The following is a 20761-nucleotide window of genomic DNA, read 5'->3' as shown; positions in this document are numbered from 1 at the left end:
TCTCCAGATGGTGAGGAGGAATCCTTGTCCCATGAATGAGGGAGCAGGGTAAGATAGGGCAGTGGATATATTCACTCTAGGCAATGGCTTGTTTTCTCCCAAAGCAATTGAAATCAAACACGATGCTAACGTCCCTTTAAAAACCACCACCAACAAATGTTTTTGTCTCTCATGACTTGACTTCGACCTATTCATTGAGAAGTAATAAATCTGGCTTTATCATGCTAAAGACACAGCTACCCCCTTTTTTGACTTGGGTTTTGTTGTTTGTTTGTTTGTTTGTTTGGGGGACAAGTTCTGACTCTGTTGCCCAGGCTGGAGTGCAGTGGTACAGTCTTGGTTCACTGCAACCTCAGCCTCCCGTGTTCAAGCAATTCTCCTGCCTCAGCCTCCCACGTAGCTGAGACTACAGGCGCATGCCACTATGCTCAGCTAATTTTTGTATTTTTAGAAGAGACAGGGTTTTGCCATGTTGGCCAGGCTGGTCTTGAACTCCAGGTCTCAAGTGATCCGCACACCTTGGTCTCCCAAAACGCTGGGATTACAGGCATGAACCACCCCACCTAGCCTTGACTTGGGTTTTATTACAATGCAGCCCCACATTACTGCCTCTATTTATCTTCCAGGTGAGTTTTTAGTTTTTTTTTTTTTTTTCTTTTGAGACAGAGTCTTGCTCTGTCACCCAGGCTGGAGTATAGTGTTTGCAATCTCAGCTCTTCAGTTCATTGCAACCTCTGCCTCCCGGGTTCAAGCAATTCTCCTGCTTCAGCCTCCCAAGTAGCTGAAATTACAGGCATGTGCTATCATGTCTGGCTAATTTTTTGTGTTTTTAGTAGAGACAGAGTTTCGCCATGTTGGCCAGTCTTGTCTTGAGCTCTCGACCTCAGGTGATCCGCTGCCTCAGCCTCCCAAAGTGCTGGGAGGCTCGCCACTGTGGACCACCCACCCGTGCCCAGTCACCACGCCCAGCCATGTCAGATATTTTCAACTATGGCTAAATGTTAGAACCACCTTGGGAACTTAGAAACAGACAAACAAAACCCTATGCCCTATCCACTGTGATCTGAGAGACCAAAATAGACTCCCCTGTATCAACTAACATGGGCCCTGTGGTTAGCGAAACAAATGTTACCCACGGGTTGAGGGTTCAGAGTGATTGGCACGGAAACTTCCTAAATTGCTACAAGAAAAACCACACCCTTTCTAAACTGCCTAACGCAATAGGAGGTAGAGGCAAAGTAGCAGGCCTCTACTAACTCTGATTTACAACTCAGATTGCTACAACTCTGTTGGACAGAGGACCGGTCTGTTTTTTCTGATAAGCAACTGCAGATCTTAAGCCAGTCTCGGCAGCTTACAGAGGCTGTGCACAAACTGTTTCTGTGTCTTGTAGTTCACTTTTTTATGTACAGAGCCAAGCTCCACCTCATTTTAATGCTAGAACTCCATCCCAAAGTGAGCATGAGCTGTATGTTGCATATAGGTTTACCCACTGCACATGCACTTAGCGCCCCTCATAAACATGTACAGCTGTTCCCCCAGACTTGCTGAATATGTATAATACAAGTCCTGTGAGGCATAAAACCCAACCTGCTCTTTCCCTCTTTGAAAAGAGAGCACCTTTGGTCCAGGCTGGAGACTGTCTCTTCCCAGTTTACAAACTGATATCACCCATAAAGCTCTCCTTTCTACTCTTTGGCCATATCGGTGGCCTTTTGGACAATGCTATAAACAGTAAACATACTCCTGCCCTATGTCCCAGCAATCCCATCCTCAAGTATATGCCTAACAAAAACAAGTTCATGAAAAAATAAAAGTGAGGCCAGGTGCACTGGCTCACGCCTATAATCCCAACACTTTGAGGGACTGAGGCGGGCAGATCACTTGAGGTCAGGAGTTTGAGACCAGCCTAGCCAACATATTGAAACCCCGTCTCTACTAAAAATACAAAAATTAACCAGGCATGGTGGCACACGCCTGTAATCCCAGCTACTTGGGAGGCTGAGGCAGGAGAATTGCTTGACCCTAGGAGGTGGAGGTTGCAGTGAGCCGAGATTGCGCCATTACACTCCAGCCTGGGCGACAGAGTGAGACTCCGTTTCAAAAACAAAAAAAGATAAAAGTGTACAGGCAGGGCACAGTGGCTCACACCTGTAATCCCAGCACTTTGGGAGGCCAAGGCAGGCAGATCACGTGAGGTCAGGAGTTCTAGACCAGCCTGGCCAACATGGAGAAACCTTGTCTCTACTAAAAATACAAAAATTAGCTGGGTATTTTGGCGCAAGCCTGTAATCCCAGCTACTCAGGGGGCTGAGGCAGGAGAATCACTTGAGGCGGAGGTTGCAGTAAGCTGCGATCTTGCCACTACACTCCAGCCTGAGCAACAGAGTGAGACTCTGTGTCAAAAAAAAAAAAAAAAAAAAAAAAGTGTACGACATGTTCATAGGAGCTTTTGTTACAATAGCCAAGTAATTGAAAACAACCACATTTTCATCATCAATAGGATGGATCAATAATTTGTGACATACTCATCAGTGGAATGAATGACTGCTGCCCCCACAATGTGGATGAGCCTCACATACTACACAGCTTCATTTATATGATGTCAGGAACAGGCAAAACTAATCTAGAGGTACAGAGGTCAGAATAGTGGTGCCCTATTCTGGTGGGGTGGCAGGAGTTACTGTCTGCGAGTGAGACAGGATAATTCCCTTGACCTCCTTCGCGGGAGGGAACTGAAGTGGCTAATCTATCTCAGCCCGCTGCTGGCCACTCCTCACGAGAGGGAGCATGCAAGCAAGTGAGTGCGGAAACTGGAGCGAATGAATACTGGAACTGGCCGGTCATGCCTCTCTAGCAGGAGCAGGCTCTGTGCGGGCCCCACAGCAGCATCCGAGTATGTTACAACCAATGTTCTTTCAGCTCTGCCACCCAGGGACAGCAAAGTGCCAACCAGCTCACTGGAGGGTCAGAGTGGTAGCCCCTGCCCTCTTGGCACCCAGGATCTTGTTCAGAGTCCAGCGACAATCAGGTCACAGGAATGGATTGAAAGGTAATGAATGTGGAGGATTTTACTGGGCAATGGAAGTGACTCTCAGCGGAATGGGGAGCTGGAAAGCGGATGGTGTGAGAAGAAGGTGATCTTTCCCCGAAACCGGGCCATCTCCGGCTGGGCCCCTTCCTAAAGCTGCACAGTCTGAAGTTAGCTGTGTCTATCCATAGTCTCTGACGCTCAGTTGCTTCTCTGCTCAGCCACTTGTGTTGCTCTGCCAGCTGAAGTCTTTTTATGGACACAGCATAAGGGCATGGCAGGCCAAAAAGGCAACATTTGGGAGGAAAAATGGGGTCAGCTGTTTTCGCTTAGGGCCACGGTTCCAGGCTTAAGGGTGGAGTTTAGCCAGTAGCCCAGCCATTCTGAATCAGGAGGGCCTTAAGGAACTTCCTAGAGGGTGCTAGAAAAGTTCTAAAGCTTCATCTGGGTGGTGGTACATAGGCATATACTTATGTAAAAATTCATTGAGCTGGCTGGGCATGGTGACTCACACCCACAATCCCAGCACTTTTGGAGGCCGATATGGCAGGATTGCTTGAGGCCAGGAATCCCAACCTAAACAACATAGCAAGACCCCATCTCTATAAAAAATTTAAAAATTAGCCAGGTGTGGTGGCTTGCACCTGTAGTCTTAGCTACTCCAGAGTCTGAGGTGGGTGTATCACCTGAGCCTGGGATGGTGAGGCTACAATGAGCTGTGATCATGCCACTGCACTTCAGCCTGGGTGACAGAGCAACGCCTTCTTTCCAAAAAATTAACTAAAAAAAAATCTTGTTGAGCTATACACTCAAGATTCAAGATTTACGTGCCCTAGTGTAATATGTAACTCCATAAAAATTGTTGTAAAATAAGCAAAATTACATAAAATACAAAACACCCCTCCCTGAGAGTCTGATTTAATTGGTCCTTGGTGGGGCTCAGACAAGAGGATTTTTTAAGAATCCCAGGCTGGGAGCGGTGGCTCATGTTCCAGCACTTTGGGAGACTGAGGCAGGTGGATCACAAGATCAGCCTGGCCAACATGGTAAAACCTCATCTCTACTACAAATACAAACATTAGCCAGGCGTGGTGGTGCACACCTGTAATCCCAGCTACTCACAGCTTGAGGACATGACCCTATTAGCCACATTTAGTGAGGCACTAGAATTACTTGAATCCAGAACTTTGCAGTGAGCTGCACTCCAGCCTGGGTGACTGAGCAAGACTGTCAAAAAAACACTTTTTTTTTAAAAGAATCCCAGAGGATTTTGAGATAGCCTCTCTCTGACCCCATGGATCACCCCTCATAGTTGTATGGAGAAGAGGAGCGAGTGTCAGTACATGCAGGAATCTCTGGTCAACTGGACTGGAGCCTTCAGGCCTAATGGGAACCTCTTGTTCCCCGTTGGTCCACATCTTATCATCAGTGAGTCATTGAGACAAAAGTAAAGAGTGTTGAGGAAAGAAAAAGTGATCATGAGACAAAGCGGGGACTCCTCTTGGTGTCTTCTGGGCAACCCTCAACCACGAAAGCAAGGAAATAAAGGAAAACCTTGAGTTCCTTCTGAAACCACCATTGCAAAATTGTAACTGAGACCATGAAAGAGATCTAACCTAACCAACTCTATCTCGCTTCTAACCTCCAAGCTGCCCTGGGCCTAGGCTGAACTAACATTGGGAGGAACTTAGTTTATAGTGCAAAGCAAAGACGATAACAGCCTTTTCCCAAAACCGACCTCATTGCCTGGGGACTAGACTGCTTTTGTAAGACTAACAAATTAGCCACAAAATTAAAAATGATGGTTTAGGAGTCATGCAGCTGAGGCTACAGGATTCTGACCCTCCCTAAACTGCTCCTAAGATCAGTGCTTGAGATATTTTGCAGATCTTGCAATTGATGAATCATCACCCAGATCCACTAACTGGTTCATCTGATCTTGCGATCCCCACCCAGGAACTGACGTCGGGCAAGAGTACAGCTTCAATTCCCTATGATTTCATCTCCTACTTAACCAATCAGCAGTCCTGGCTCACTGGCTTCCCCCCAACCCACCAAGTAGTCTTTAAAACCTGTGATCCCCAGATGCTTGGGGAGACTGATTTGAGTAATAATGAGACTCCAATCTCCCGCACAGCCGGCTCTCCATGAATTACTCCTTCTCTATTGCAACTCCCCTGTCTTGAGAAATTGGCTCTGTCTAGGCAGCAAGCAAGGTGAACTCACTGGGCAGTTACATTTCCAGGGAAATTCCAGGCACCTAGCTAGGACTGAGAAGTAAATGAGCAATTTGATAAGCAAGATGGTAATGGTGCTTAAAACAAAAGCCAAGGATGTTAGAGTCATGAGAATGTTTGGTTCTCCATAAAAACTAAAGACAAAATCTTAACAAATGTGCCTGACTTATTTTTTGGAAATCTGGACCCCCACCAAATGGATCCACTGGCAGGTAGCCCTCAGAAAAGGGGGATCTGAGGACAGAACTCTGACTGCCTTTTTTTTTTTTTTTTTTTTTGAGATGGAGTCTCCCTCTGTTGCCCAGGATGGAGTGCAGTGACACAGTCTTAGCTCACTGCAACCTCCACCTCCTAGGGTCAAGCGATTCTCCTGCCTCCGCCTCCCAAGTAGCTGGGATTACAAGCAAGTGCCACCACGCTGGGCTAATTTTTTGTAACTTTAGTAGAGACAGGTTTCACCATGCTGGCCAGACTGGTCTCAAACTCCTGACCTCAAGTGATCCACCCATCCCGGCCTCCCAGAGTGCTGGGATTACAGGCATGGGCCATCGCACCTAGCCCCATTTTTCATTCTAAATTTATTCCTGAGGACCTGGAAGGGGTCATGTTCACAAGCCAGAGCTAACAGTCTTTTCAGCTGATCCCAAATTTTTAGACAAAACTTCATCTCCTTAACCAATCACAAATCAGAAAATATTTGAACCCACCTGTGACCTGTGGGCCGCTACCAAGGTGTCGCACCTTTTTTGGTCAAGCCAAAGTACAGCCTCCACATACTGATTTATGACTTTGTCTGTAACCTCTGCCCCCCTGCCTTTAAAATCCCTTACTTGTGCTGGGCACAGTGGCTCACACCTGTAATCCCAGCACTTTGGGAGGGTGAGGTGAGTGGATCACGAGGTCAGAAGATCGAGACCATCCTGGTCAACATGGTGAAACCCTATCTCTACTAAAAATACAAAAATTAGCTGGGCGTGGTGGCGCGTGTCTGTAGGTCCCAGCTACCTGGGAGGCTGAGGCAGGAGAATTGCTTGAACCCGGGAGGCAGAGGTTGCAGCGAGCCGAGATTGCAGAGAGGTTGCAGAGAGCCACTGCACTCCAGCCTGGTGACAGAGCAAGACTCCATCTTAAAAAAAAAAAAAAAAAAAAAATCCCTTTCTTGTAAGCCATCAGGGAGTTCAGGTCTGAAGCATTAGCTGCCCGATTCTCCTTGGTACCCTGTAATAAAGGGCCACACTTTCTCTTATTGCAATCCCAATATCAGGGTTTGGCTTTGCTTCACCAGTGAGTAGACACCCATTCTGTTTTGTAACACTCAGGCCTACTCCAAGAAGGCCAGCTAGCTTCAGTTCCATTTAACCTTTTAACTGCATGGGAAAGAAGAGGAGAAGGAGCCTACCAAGCTGCAGGTCTTCACCCTCCAGTTGTCCCCAAATTTGGCTGCCCATTAGAATCACCTGGGGTAGGCTGGACATGGTGGCTACCCATTCTCCTCAGTCCTAGGCTGGGTAATCTCAGCACTTTGGGAGGCTGAGGTGGGAGGATTGCTTGAGCCTTGGAGTTTGAGACCAGTGTAGGCAACATAGGGAGACCCCCATCTCTACATATAAAAAGAAAAAAGATACATAAATTAGCCAGGCATGGTGGTGTGCACCTGTAGACCCAGTTTCTCAGGAGACTAAGGTGGGAAGATGACTTGAGTGCAGGAGTTTGAGGCAGCAGTGAGCTGTATTGTGCTATTGCACTGCAGCCTGGGGGACAGAGCAAGACCACGTGAAAAAGAAAGAAAGAAAGAAAGAAAGAAAGAAAGAAAGAAAGAAAGAAAGAAAGAAAGAAAGAAAGAAAGAAAGAAAGAAAGAAAGAAAGAAAGAAAGAAAGAGAGAGAGAGAGAGAAGAAGAAGAAGGAAGGAAGGAAGGAAGGAAGGAAGGAAGGAAGGAAGGAAGGAAAGGAAGAAAGAAAGAAAAAGAAAGAAAGAAAAGAAAGAAAGAAAGAAAGAAAGAAAGAAAGAAAGAAAGAAAGAAAGAAAGAAAGAAAGAAAGAAAAAAGAGAAAGGGAGAGAAAGAGAGAAAGATGGAAAGGAAGGAAGGAAGGAAGGAAGGAAGGAAGGAAGGAAGGAAGGAAGGAAGGAAGGAAGGAAGGAAGGAAGGAAGGAAAGAAAGAAAGAAAGAAAGGAAAAGAAAGGAAAGGGGAAAAAATCATTTGAGGAGATTTTTAAAAATCTCAGTGCCAGACTGTTACTCCAGATCAATTGTATCAGAATCTCCTGGGGGAGAGGGGCAAGCCATGAGTATCGTGTAAAGCTCCCCCCGATGACTCCATTGTGGAGCCAAGGTTAAGAACCACTGCTCTTACCTCTGCATCCAAAGATGGCCACAAATATCATGTCAATGCACGGTGACCTTGGCCACTGGTAAATGTGGCCCCTTGTTCTAGAGTCTGACCCAATTCTGTTAGTATTACTTTCTCTTAAAGGGACATGGAGACAGGAATGAGGAGCGGTGGCCACCTCCTCCCCTTGCCAGCTCTGGGAAAGGTACTGTACTTGTGTCGTGTGTTGAAATATAAAGCCTGTCTCTCGAGGGCCCTACAATCTCACAGCTTGAGGACATGACCCTGTTAGCCACATTTAGTGAACACAAACAGTGTTGCATAGGCACCGCATTATTCTACAGTCAGTTGGGTTCCACTGGGAGTCATGCTTCTCAGAATCCCCTTCCCTATCAGGCTCCAGGTAGGAGCTGTGGAAAGTGAAGGCGTGTGAGATGTGGGAGGCAGGAGGGAAGCAGCACCAAGCCACTCTTCAAGGTGGTGAGGACAATCCAGAGGTGCTGGTGGGTTCCAGCTTGTCTTCGCTCTCCCTACACTGTGTCCAGCTCTTCTTCCAGAACCCAGGACCAGCTCACCAGCAGTGACCCCCATCCATCACCAGATGTGACTGAACAAAACTGGGGTTTGCTTGCCCCAGTGCAGTAAAGCCAGATGCTGATGCCAAGATTTGCAGTGGGAGATAAGGGCATTAATTGCATGGCACCAAGCAAGGACAATGGGTAGCTAACACTTGAGACCTGAACCCCTCCCCCCCATGGCTTACAAGCAAGGGTTTTTAAAGGCAAGGGTAGACCGGGCACGGTGGCTCACACCTGTAATCCCAGCATTTTGGGAGGCTGAGGCAGGTGGATCACGAGCTCAGGAGATCGAGACCATCCTGGCTAACACGGTGAAACCCTGTCTCTACTAAAGAAATAGAAAAAAAAATAGCCAGGTGTGGTGGTGGGTGCCTGTAGTCCCAGCTACTCAGGAGGCTGAGGCAGGAGAATGGCGTGAACCCGGGAGGCAGAGCTTGCAGTGAGCCGAGATGGCGCCACTGCACTCCAGCCTGGGCAACAGAGCGAGACTCCATCTAAAAAAAAAAAAAAAGGCAAGGGTCCATTTCAGAAAAGCAGCAGTTGCAGGCAAAATCATAAACCAATACATGAAAGTCTGGTGCATGTGTGTGACTTGCTCCACAACCCCAGGAAAAAATTTAGGACAAAGAATGGTGGTCAGAGTTCAGTCCTCAGTTTACCCCCCAATGTCTATGTGATAGTGGTGGCATTTTCTATCTGGTGGGCGTTTCTGAAAAGCAACTCGAGAACTTTTGTTAAGATGTTATCTTTACCGGGTGCGGTGGCTCACGCCTGTAACCCCAGCACTTTGGGAGGCCGAGGCGGACGGATCACAAGGTCAGGAGTTCGAGACCAGCCTGACCAACATTGTGAAACCTCCTCTCTACTAAATACAAAAACTAGCCAGGAGTGGTGGTGGGTGCCTGTAATTCCAGCTTCTCGGGAGGCTGAGGCAAGAGAACTGCTTGAACCCGGAGGCGGAGGTTGCAGTGAGCCAAGATCACGCCACTGCACTCCAGCCTGGGAGACAAAGTAAGGCTCCGTCACACACACACACACAAAAGTTATCTTTTAGGTTCTGTAGGGAACCAAAGCACCTTATGACTCCCGCTTGCTTGGGAGACTACTTGGTTACTATCTCCTTGTGTATCAGCCTGCTCATTTACTAATTTTTTCTTTCTTTTCTTTTCTTTCTTTTTTTTTTTCTTTTGAGACAGTGTCTTGCTCAGTTGCTCAGGCTGGGGTGCAGCGGCGTGATCTCGGCTCACTACAACCTCCGCCTCCTGGGTTCAAGCGATTCTCCTGCCTCAGCCTCCTGAGTAGCTGGGACTACAGGTGCGTGCCACCACACCCGGCTAATTTTTATATTTGTAGTAGAGACGGGGTTTCACCATGTTGGCCAGGTTGGCCTTGAACTCCTGACCTCAGGTGATCCACCCGCCTTGACCTTCCAAAGTGCTGGGATTACAGGCATAAACCACTGTGCCCAGCCTCATTTACTATTTTTTAATTTAATTTTACTTTATTTTAGGTTCCAGGATACATGTGCAGGTTTGTTACATAGGTAAACATGTGCTATGATGTTTTGCTGCACCTATCAACCCATCATGCTCACTTACTTTTTGAGGCTAGCTAGGCGCCTGGAATTTTCCTGGAAGGGACTCAAGACTTTTCCTTTATTTCCATCCTTGGGTGGCCTGGAAGTCCCTTAAGAGGGGTCCCTGCTCTGTCTTAACGTGACTTCACAGAGGCAGCAGCTATGAAGACCCAAGAGCCTTCCGTGGGCTTCTCCCTCAGCCCCTTTGGGGTCTTACTCCTGCCACTGAATGTGACCAGCTTCTGGGCTGCCCTGCAAACTCTGACTCATTCATCTGCATATCAGTGTTGCAGGACAGCTGGCAAGCTCCTTTTCTTGGATACCCTGACTCCCTTTCTTGGGGAGTCTTTTGGACTTTTATTTCCACAGTTCCTCCCACAGTTGTGTAAGGTCAAATTCTTATCATCCCTGATTCCCTAACACTCATTGTCATTCTGTTTTCTTATTCAACCTTGACAGATACACCATAGAAGGGAATGGGAGCCTTTGCTAATGCTGGAATTGTTCTACATCTCCATCTCTCTAATGGTTACATGAGGTCTGTACATATTTAAAAATTCATCACATTTTACACTTGAGATTAGTGCACGTTACCATTCATGCGCTACATTTCCAATAATCTTTTTTTTTTTTTTTTTTTTTTTTGAGATGGAATCTTGCTCTTGTTGCCCAGGCTGGAGTGCAATGGCACGATCTCAGCTCACTGCAAACTCCGCCTCCCGGGTTCAAGGGATTATCCTGCCTCAGCCTCCTGAGTAGCTCAGATTACAGGTGCCCACCAGCAGGCCTGGCTAATTTTGGTATTTTTAGTAGAGACAGGGTTTTGCCATGTTGGCCAGGGTGGTCTCGAACTCCTGACCTCAGGTGATCAACCTGACTCAGCCTCCCAAAGTGCTGGGATTACAGGCGTAAGCCGCCGCACCCAACCGGTAACTTTTTTAATAGAATAACTCGAGACTTTATCAGACAAATACATTAAAGTATAATAACAACAATAGGTTGAATGCAAGCTCCCTTTGTTGCTCGCCTGTGCCACAGACTCCCGGCCGCAGAGCATCTTTCCCTGCTACTGCTGAATATGCAGCAGTCCTTCAAAGGACTCCTCTGCCTGCTGTCTTCGACAATAAGCGATCATGATTACAAACGGCTTTAGACTGGAGAAAGATCTTTGGTCTTCATTAAGGTTTATTTGTGACTGTTCCGATGGTGGTTTCTGGGAGAAGAGAAAGAATGCCGATGGTAATTAGGCCCTCCTAATTGCAGTAGTCACTGATTGCCTGTATTAAAAACATTGGAGGAAGTGTAGCAATTAGAGCTTCGGGAAATATTTAAAAAACAAAGTGAAAAGAGGCCTCTGAGTGCAAGGACACGGAGAGACAGCCAGGAGCCCCTGCCCAGCTGCAGTGGACCCTTAGCAACCCTACACATCTGGGCGACGCACCCCTGGGACAGTGGCCATGACAGTCTCGGGAGGAAGAAGTGAGTTTCCTCCCAGTCATTTTCCAGACATGACTGTGAATCCGCCCATGGAGAGGCAACATAGGAGGAAGACATTTTGCAAACAATCCATAAGAATAACAATAATCCCAGATACGTAATAATTATATTAACATGTTCAATCCATACAATAAGCCATAGCATTGCTCCCATTTTAAAGAAGAAGAAACAAAGGTCTTCATTTGCAGAGAAAGTTGAAGACTTTCTCAAGGTCACACGCACAGCAGGTGGCACACCCCAACTCAAACCCAGATCTGTTTGATTTCAAAGCACATGCCTGGAACCATTCTGTTATTCTGGGTCAACCTCAGCTCCAGAGTCCTGGATCTGTCTAGCCACCAGCACACCAGAAAAGTGAGCTTGCCAGCTTACCCCACTCCCTCATACCAATCCTTCAGCATTCCTCCCTCAAGAACCTGCTTCCAGTCAACAAGCCAGCTAGTGATTCCTTTCCCCATCCTCATCCTTCCCCAGCTCCTGCTAGGGAGAGCCTCTCAGCCCCTCCAACCAAGCTCTATGAGAATGAGGTGAAGGAATTTCTTCACTCCCTTTCCCAGATGAGATCTGAGATCCGAGGTCCATCATCTGCTTGTGTAATTCTACTTTGAAGAATTCTAATCATCTTCATTGCTCATCTCCAAACTTCTTCAACTATCAACCAAACTCACTTGGCTTCTTGGTCCCCACCTACCCTCAATCCAGAATGTAAGCTCGGTGAGAGAAGACATTGAGGTCTGTTTTATTTCCTGCTGTAACCCTGGCACATAGAAGAGTGACCAGCACATAGTAAGTGCTCAGTACATATCTGCCGAATAAATAAGAGCTTTCTGTTATCCAAACAGAAATACATTGTCTCCATTTCTGGGCATCTCTTCATACATGATGCTTTCTCAATTGCCAGAAATGCATCCTCTATATTTCTTTTTATCAATCACTTTCTATAGAAACATACTCCACAACTTCGTAGGCTAGATAGGTCAATTTATCCCTTCTTAGAGCACAAGACGCATTTACATTTCTAAAGCCTTGCCAGGGCCACTAGCTCATGCCTGTAATCCCAATGTTCTGGGGGGCCAAGGCAGGAGAGCTGCTTGAGGCCAGGAGTTCAAAACCAGCCCAGGCAACATAGTGAGACTCTGTCTCTCTCTCTTTTTTTTTTTTTTTTTTTTTTTTGAGACAGGGTCTCACTGTGTCACCCAGGCTAGAGTGCAATGGCATGATCTTGGCTCACTGCAACCTCCACCTCCCAGGTTCAAGCAATTCTCCTACCTCAGCCTCTTGAGTAGCTGAGTTTATAGGCATATGCCGCCTCACCTGGCTAATTTTTATATCTTTGATAGAGACGGGTTTTACCATGTTGGCCAGGCTGGTGTTGAACTCCTGGCCTCGAACTCCTGGCCTCAAGTGATCCACCCATTTTGGCCTCCCAAAGTGCTGGGAGCCACCGCACCTAGCCTTTTTTTTTTTTTTTTTTTTTTTTTTTTTTTTTTTTTAAACAAATAGAAAACAATTTCTAAAGCCTGACTTAGGATTGCCTCTATGTCACTGTGCAGTGCCCCTCTAGATAAAGGTGTTTTCAAATTCACCTGTGTGGTGCCCTGGAAAGAGAGTATTCAACCACACAGGCACTATGTTCGTGAGGAAACAAGATTAAAATTTTATTTCCATCTCTTAATTGGTACTGACGTCCTAAGAGAAATACTGGTCCATTAAGTAAGGAATGCTAATTGCTTACTCACCTCCTACTGACAGTGATGACAGGCTTGGTTAAGGGTTTTTATTAAGGCCCATTAAAGGGAAGACTGTGTGGCAAGTCGCTGGGTTGCTCGGGAGGCAGAGACTTGAACAGAGATGCGGAGGGGATGCTGGTGGGAGTGCAAAGTGTAGGAAGGTGCAGGTGAATGAGGAAACAGATTCTGGGGGAGGGAGGACAGCTGGGAAGAGTGCAAGTCACATAGATCACATGCCTTGAAAATGGTTTTGGATCTGAAATAGTTTGTTGTAATTTAAAACAAATTTAATCCTTACTGATTGTGTTAGTTCATTTTGTGCTGCTAGATGGGAATACTTGAGGCCGGGTAATTTATTTTTTTTTTAAAGGTCTATTTGGCACACAGTTCTGATGTCTGGGAAAAGGTTCATGATTGGGCATCTGCATCTGATGAGGTCTTCAGGCTGTTTCCACTCCTAGTGGAAGGTGAAGGGGAGCAGTGTATGCTGATCACATGGTGAGAAAGGAAGCAAGAGAGAGAGGGGAGGCGCCAGGCTATTTTTAACAACTGTGCTTGGCCGGGTGCAGGGCTCACGCCTGTAATCTCAGCACTTTGGAAGGCCAAGATGGCAGGATCGCTTGAGCCCAGGAGTTTGAGGCCTTCTTGGGCAACTTAGTGAGACCCTATTCTACAAAAAAACAATAAACACCTGAGGCCAGGAGGTCGAGGCTGCAGTGAGCCAAGATTGTGCCACTGCACTCCAACCTGGGCGACAGAGCCAGAACTTGTCTAAAACAAACCAAAACTAAACAAAAACAGAAACAAAAACAAAACAAGCTCTCATGGGAGCTAACAGAGTGAGAACTCACTCGCTCCCAAGGGAGGGCATTAATCTCTTCGTAAAGGATCCGCTCTCATGATCCAAACACCTCCCATTGGACCCCCTACCTCCCAACGCTGCCACACTGAGGATCCAATGTCAACATGAGCTTTGGTGGAACAAATATTCAAGCCAGGGCCCTGATATACACACCAGGTGCATATCTACTATATGGCTCAGCAATTTCATGCCTAGGTATTTTATCTACATCCAATGAAAATATACATCTGCAAAAAGACCTCTGCACAAATGTTCATAGCAACCTTATTCACAATAGTCCCAAACTGGAAACAATCCAAGTGTCCATCAAGAGGAAGATGGATAAACAGATAGTAGTAGTTTCACACAATGGAATACAAGTTCAATATTCCTTATCCAAAATGCTTCAGGCCAGAAGCGTTTTGGATTTTGGATTTTTTCAGACTCAAATTGTACTTACTGGCTCAGCATTCCTAATTCAAAAACCCCCAATCCAAAATGTTTCAGTGAGTAATTTCTTCGATCATCATGTTAGCACTCAAACAGTTTTGTATCTTAGACTATTTCAGATTTTGGATTAGGGATGCTCAACCTGTTTTACTCAGCAATACAAAGTAATAAACCACTGACACCCAAAACAGGATGAATGAACCTCAAAAACATTGTTTGACAAAAGCAGTTGGTCACAAAAGGGAACATATTGTATGACAGCACTTACACAGTCTAGGCTTAGCCTAGGCTAATTGAATCTATGGTGATAGAAGAATTAGATTGAACAGAAAGGGGCATGGGATGATGGAGATGCTTCATATCTTATTTTGGAATGGTTATTACACAGATGTATACAATAGTCAAAACTCATCAAACTGAACATTTAAGGTCTGTACATTTTATTCTGTGTAAATTATACATTGATTTTTTAAATGTTTTTAAAAATTCTACGAGTTGTGTTTTTCATTTTTACAGGTGAATATCAAAGTTCAAAGTGAGTGAAGCGGTGGAGCCAGAATTTATGACCAGCTTTGACTGATTCCAAAGCCCATGCTATATCTTATGACCACTATATTAAAACATTCAAAAGTTCCTCTGCTAGGAAAATTAGGCAAGAAAAAAATAAATAAATAAAAGGCATTCAGATTGGAAAGGAAGAAGTAAAATGATCTTTATTTTCAGATGACATAATCTCATATATAGAAAATTCTTTTTTTTTTTTTTTTTTTTTTGAGATGGAGTTTTATTCTGTTGTCCAGGCTGGAGTGCAGTGGCGCAATCTCGGCTCACTGCAACCTCCATCTCCTGGGTTCAAGTGATTCTCCTGCCTCACCCTCCCAAGTAGCTGGGATTACAGGGATGCGCCACCACACCTGGCTAATTTTTTTTGTGATTAGTAGAGATGAGATTTCACCATGTTGGTCAGGCTGGTCTCGAACTCCTGACCTCAAATTGTCCACCCACCTCAGCCTCCCAAACTGCTGGGATTACAGGCATGAGCCACCATACCCAGTGGTATATAGAAAATTCTAAGGAATACACACACAAAAAAACTAGTAGAACTAATAAATTCAGCAAGCTTGCAGAATATAAGAGCAATATACAAAAATATTTTATACAGTAGCAATGATCAATCCAAAAATGAAATTAAGAAAACAATTACACTTACAATAAGATAAAAAATAATCAAGTATTTAGGAATAAAATCAATAAGAGAAGTGCAAGACTTGTTCACTGACTACTGCAAAACATTGTTGAAAGACTTAAAGAAGACTTAAATAAATGGAAAGGTATCCTGTATTCATAGATCAGGAAGCTTAATATTGTTAAGATGGCAGTATTCCTTAAATTGGTCTATAGATTCAGCACAATCCCTATCAAAATCCCCACAGCATTTTTTGCAGAATTGATAAGCTGGCTCTGAAATTCATATAGAAATCCAATAAATCTAGAATAGCCAAAACAATATCAAAAAAGAACAGAGCTGAATAATGCATCATTTCCCATTTCTAACCTAGAGTTTCAAACACAGAGTAACAGTGTGAAGATAGCATGGTATTGGCATAAGGATAAACACATAGATCAATGGAATAGTATTGAGAGGTCAGATAATTACAGTGAATTGGTTTTCAACAAGAATGCCAAGACAATTCAATTAGGAAAAAATAGTCTTTCAACAAATGGTGCTGGGACAACTGGATATCCCTATGCAAAAGAATAAAGTCAGATCCCTACCTCACATCATAAATAAAAATAACCTCAAAATGAATCATATCTAAATGTAAGAGCTAAAACTATAAAACTGCTAAAAGGAAATTCAGGAGTAAATCTTTATGACCTTGAGTTAAGCAGCGGTTTCTTAGGTATGACGCCAAAAGCACAAATGAAAAGAAAAAATACATAGATAAATGGGACATTATCAAAACAAAAAAATATATATGCTTCAAATAACACCATCAAGAGAGTGAAAAGACAACTCACAGAATGGGAGAAAATATTTGAAAATCAAATATCTGATAAGGGCCTTGTATCTAGACTGTATAAAGAACTAATGCAATTTTTTTTTCCATTTTCTTTGCTGGGGAGGGGTTCCGGGTAAAAATCAGAAAACCTGCTAGACAAATTCTGAAAGAGCTGTAACACTACTGCAACTCAGTAATAAAATGACAACCTAATTTTAAAATGAGCAAGAGATTTGAAAAGAATTTCTCCAAAGACATATAAATGGCTTATAAGCATATGAAAAGATATTCAACACCATTAGTCATTAGGGAAATGCAAATCAAAACGACAATGAGATACCACTTCACACTCATGAGAATGGCAAAAATATGAAAGACAGACAATTACAAGTATTAGCAAAAATGTGAAGAAATTGGAAACCCTATACATTGCCAGGAGGAGCATAAAATGGTGTTTCTCAAAAAGTTACCATATGACCTAGCAATTTAATGGTAACTCAGTTATCATTTTGAGTTACTACATGACCTAGGAGTTGCACTCTTATAGATATACCCAACAGGACTGGAAAGTATGCCTACACCAAAACTTGTACAAAATGTGCATAGCAGCATTATTCATAATAGCCCAGAATTGGAAACAACCCGATTGTCCATCAGTTGATGAATGGAAAAATCAAAGACATAGCCATACAATGGAATATTATTCTGCCATAAAAAGAAATAAAGTACCGGTTTCTGCTACAACATGAATGAGCCTTGAAAATATCATGCTAAGTGAGAGAAGCCACACCCAAAGACCACATATTGTATGATTCTGTTTATAGGAAATGTCCAGGATAGGCAAATCCTATTTCGAGACAGTAAGTAGAAAAAGTAGATTCATGCTTGCCAGGAGTTGTGGAGAGGGGGAAATGAGGAGTAATTGCTAACTAGTATGGAGCTTCTTTGGGGAGTGATAAAAATGTTCTAAAATTAGATCATGGTGATGGTTGTACAGCTTTGCCAATGTAGTAAAAATCATCTAATCATTTAATGGTACACGTTAAAGGGGGTAGGTTTATGGTATATGAATTATATCTCAATAAAGCTGTTATTTAAAAAAAAAATCATCTCCTGGAGAGGAGAGAGAGTGGGGTACTAAACTGAGTACTAAAGGGCTTGAAATGAGTAATGAGGTTTGAAATCGATGGCAGTGGGTGTGTAATAGGATTGCTAAGCGGTGATGAGTCCGTCTGAGATATAATACCACAAAATTATAATGGCACCCATCTGCATGGTTGGGAGCATTTCACGCCTGTGCCTTCCAGTTTATAGGTCACAAGCTCAGAGGCTCTAGGCATTAGAGAAGGACCCTCCCACGATGGGTACCATACCTGGCAGTCTTTAGCAGAAAGAGCTGAGGAATACCTGCTTCTCCTTCCTGCCCACATCCAAAGCACCCTGGTCTTCACACCCAACCAGGAGAAAACTGAAGACTTGGCTCACTATTTCTCAAGTAGAATTTCTGGAACAAAAATATCTACTAAACCTGCTGCCTAAGCGTCAGGCCGGGTAAAGAATAAAAAGAAAAAAGAAAAGGAAGGCATTTTTCCTAGTAATTAAATCTGAATTATTCACAACCTGTTAGACACTTTTTTTTCCCTCTGCTACAGAAGCATGCATTTTCATTTCTCCCCTAAGTCCTAAATGCCTTTGCAATCGACGTTGAATTTTTAGTTGACAGTCTTCACTTTATATGGAGAGCCAGGGTCCCAGGCCCCACCTTCACCTGAATCAACAGACCCATTCTCCAGCTCAACCCCTGAGCTGTTCAAAGGGGCTGGCTTTACCTAATGCTTTCATCATTACCCCTCGATTAATTCCCCCAAGGCTTGTGTATTATGAAAGTTCTTTCAAGTGTTGCAGGTGGCCTAGTTTCAGCTAACAGAGGCAAAGTGGGGAATTTACTGACCAAGGTAACTAAACTTTGGGAAGCCAGGATGCAGCTGCTTTTAGGGACAATAAAACCAGGAACCCAGGTGCTCCTACGTAGTAAAAGACACCTCCATCCCTCCTGCTTCTCCTCAACACATGCCACTCCCTGCTGGGTGATACTTTTCTTTTTCTCAGACCTGCTTTCTCCATGAAACTGCAAGCATGGCAACAAATGGTGGCCAAGCTCACATCTCCTCCCATAGTTCTAATCCAGAAAGTCCCCAGGAAAGGTCTGATTTTCTTAGCTCAGGTCATATGCCCTGTAGCCAAAGAAACAGGGCATGTTGTGGTTGGCAATCCCCATTAAAACAGTGTTATTGGAATGGGAGCAGGGGTGCCCCTAATGAAGGGAGGCGACGTTTCCAGTCAGAAGGGAGGCCAGGGCAAGCAAGGGTACAAATGGGCATATCCATGGAAGCCAGATTTCAGCAGCCTGGTAGGAAGAGCTTAGGATCTAGAGCCAGAACTCCCGGGTTTGAACACATCAATATCAGCAAGCAGCGTGACCTTGGGCTCAGTTTCTTTGTCTATAAAATGGGCATAATCATTGAAGAGAGCAGAGAGAAACCTCCATCTCTTGATAGGAAGAACTACAAAGCATCATAGCTGATTTTGAAATCTACCACAGTCGGAAACAGTCAGAAGAGTGTGCATCAGGTTATTGGTGGAGAAACTGCGTAGGAGGGCAAAGAGTATTCCATGGGAGTTAGGGCTGAGACTGGGAGTGGGAAGAGGTGACCAGGGAGATCTGGAGTAACTGACCTCTAAGGTGTGTGGGAGAATGAATAGGAATTGACCAGAGGAAAGAAGAGAAGAGAATGTTCTAGGCAGAGGTAACAGCATACAGAGAAATGTGAAATTGAGGGAAGCAGAGGGGACTCGGGAGCTGAAAGTACTTTAACGTGACCATTGCATGGAATGCAAAAGGGGCACAGGATGGCAACACCTGGGCTTGAGAGACAAGCGGTAGTTCACCCAGCAAGTGGCTCTTCCAAGTCATGCTAAACAATTAGGGCTCAACCCTAAAAGCAACAAGGAATTGCAGACAGTTGAATGCAGGGAAGGAGCGTGACCAAATGTGTAATTTATGCAAATGGGATACTACTGTACACCCATTGGAATACCTAGAATTATAAACACAGACGATAGTGAGTTTTGGCAAGGATGTGGAGCAACTGGAACTCTCATACGCTGCTGGTAGAGATGCAAAATAGAAGCGCCATTTTGCAAAACAATTTGGCAGTTCTTTATAAAGTTAAACATACACTTATCACATGACCCAGCAATCCCACTGCTATATATTTACCAAAGGGGAATGAAAATGTGTGTTCACACAAAAACCTGTACACAAATATTTGTAGTAGATCTGTTTATAGTAACCAAAAACTAGAAATGACCCAAATGTCCTTCAACTGGCAAAAATAGCTAAATAAGCTGTGGATTATCCACACAATGGAATACTAATCAGCAGCAAGAAGGACCAAATGACTGATACGCAAAATAACTTGAATGAATACCAAATTCAATATGCTAAGTGCAAGAAGCCAGAGAGTCTACATACTGTATATGATTCCATTTATAGGACAATCTGGAAAAGGCAAACCAATAGGGACAGAAAATACATCAGTGGTTGCCAGGAATTATGAGTAGGAATAGGAGCTGATGAAAACCTGATGGTGTGATTGAATTTGGTTGGGGTGAGGGGTTGATGAATGGCTCTGTATCCTGATTTTGGTCATGGTTTCATGACTAGATGCATTTGTCAAAATTCATAGACTTGTACAACCAGAAGAGTGAATATTGTTGCATGTCACTTTCGAAAAGTGAAATTTTAATAATTATATATTGAGTGGGTCACTCTAGTTGCAGCAAACAGACTAGAGAGGGGCATGGCCAGACTGAGATAAGCCATTTGGGAGACTGCAGTAGGCATCTAAGTTCATGGTGGTGTCCTGAAATAGAAAAGTGGTGGTGGGGATGGAGAGAAACGGACACATCCAAGCAATATTTAGAAGGTGGGGGGATCCATAGGATTGGGTAACTGAATAAGGATAACAAGGAGGATAATAAGGGGAGTGTGGGTTAGAGAGACAGAAAGCCAAGGAGACAAAAGATTTGGGAGACTAGTGAGGGTGTCATGGGAGCGATTGGCTGTGGAATTCAGTTAGGAAGGAAGTCACTTGGGAAAGACTGATGGACAGGAAGGGCAAACAGGTCAAACAGCAGTATTGGGATGAGTTTGGTAGAAGAGTCAGCAGGACAGAGGATGTCATCAAAATAGGCCACAAGAGTTTGAGCTTTCAGAGCCAGGACAAGGCACAAGAGAGAAGATGGCCAAGTTAACTTTTTTAAGGTGGCTTCCATGATGTAGTGAGATTCTTGAGTAGTGAGGATGATTTCTAGTACATCTTTGTCATCTACTCCTAGATGTTCAGCACCTAGCTTGGAGGTTCTCTACCTTGGTTACATCCATCCCTGGACCCAGCTCCACCCAGAACAAGTATGTCCAGATCTC

General features: G+C 44.4%; 1 protein-coding gene and 1 non-coding gene across 3 annotated transcripts in view; both read right to left on the bottom strand.

The window, feature by feature from the left end:
• The window catches only part of NDUFAB1 (NADH:ubiquinone oxidoreductase subunit AB1), a 1133838-nt gene that overhangs the window by 801045 nt on the left and 312032 nt on the right, over window positions 1-20761 (bottom strand). The window contains exon 1 of one of the 2 annotated variants that reach the window (XM_050773855.1): window positions 3147-3150. The exons of the other annotated variant lie outside the window; for it this stretch is intronic. The gene's annotated coding sequence lies outside the window, so the exon portion shown is untranslated. Of the gene's footprint in view, window positions 1-3146; window positions 3151-20761 lie in introns of those variants that run through there. 2 annotated transcript variants of the gene reach the window in all.
• LOC126945118 (U7 small nuclear RNA) lies at window positions 16394-16455 on the bottom strand. The gene has a single exon (XR_007722298.1). It is a non-coding gene; the product is annotated as a U7 small nuclear RNA (small nuclear RNA).

This window comes from Macaca thibetana, chromosome 20 (genome assembly GCF_024542745.1).
Source record: "Macaca thibetana thibetana isolate TM-01 chromosome 20, ASM2454274v1, whole genome shotgun sequence".
NCBI classification, from domain to species: Eukaryota; Metazoa; Chordata; class Mammalia; order Primates; family Cercopithecidae; genus Macaca; species Macaca thibetana.
This window is presented reverse-complemented; position numbering and strand designations above follow the sequence as displayed.